Raw genomic sequence first — 1,142 nt, forward strand, 5'->3', positions numbered from 1 at the left:
GTTTTCCCAACACACGCTACCACGTCTCTGTGCTATTTTGCTACTGTCCCTCCATCTTAAGCGCCCTTTTGCCTCTGCTGTGCTTCCTCCTGGGGTAACTTCTCTATCTTTAAGACTCAGCTCTCACTTTCCTATTCCAGAAAACATTTTGTAACCCCTTCCTCTCTTCTCTCACCCTCTGCCCTCTCCAAAGGCTCTCCTCTTAACACCCTGTGCTTATTTTGTAGCACATAATTTAGATGATCTGGGTAGGACGGTGTCTCCTGTAGCAAGTGAACTGGTAAGCAGAAATTCTAACTGCTAGTGGCTGAGAGCTGACATTTGCTGAATTGGCTGAATGCCAATCAGGTTAAAAGGTAAATGAGGATCATCTGTCACAAATGTATATTGAAATCCTACTAAGTGCCAAATGGTGAAGTACAGTGAATCCCAGCCAAAAAAAGAAAAAAAAAGGAGTAGAACTCATTTCATAATGGAACAACTTTCTACTAATCAGACCTAGTTAATGAGGGAGTGGAGTGCCTGGTAAAGGAGTCTGTCCACCATCCGTGAAGATGAGGGTGTACTCTATAAAGGTGATACCATGATGGCGAGGCTTTATTAGATTGTTCAATACTTCCTATGATGCCTACAGGTTCCGTAGTCTCAGCTACTTTTGCCCTTGTCACAGGAATCTTTAAGTGACATATCCATAGACGCATAGTTCTACACTTAATTAAAACTATTCAACAGAAGCATTTGCTTTGGAGCAAAATGTGAGCTAGTACTTCCACCACTTCGACCTAATTCCCTTACCTAAGGAAGTAAAATTAACTTCCTGGCAGTCCCTGTGTCTGTGTGCACCGCGCATGCAGGTGTAGGCAGTCCCGAGTCTGTGTGCACTGCACAAGCAAGTGTAGGCAGTCCCTGTGTCTGTGTGCACCGCGCATGCCGGTGTAGGCAGTCCCTGTGTCTGTGTGCACTGCGCATGCCGGTGTAGGCAGTCCCTGTGTCTGTGTGCACCGCGTATGCAGGTGTAGGCAGTCCCGAGTCTGTGTGCACTGAACAAGCAAGTGTAGGCAGTCCCTGTGTCTGTGTGCACCGCGCATGCCGGTGTAGGCAGTCCCTGTGTCTGTGTGCACCGCGCATGCAGGTGTAGGCAG

The sequence above is a fragment of the Otolemur garnettii genome, unplaced genomic scaffold (assembly GCF_000181295.1).
Source record: "Otolemur garnettii isolate 467f Iridium unplaced genomic scaffold, OtoGar3 scaffold00213, whole genome shotgun sequence".
NCBI classification, from domain to species: Eukaryota; Metazoa; Chordata; class Mammalia; order Primates; family Galagidae; genus Otolemur; species Otolemur garnettii.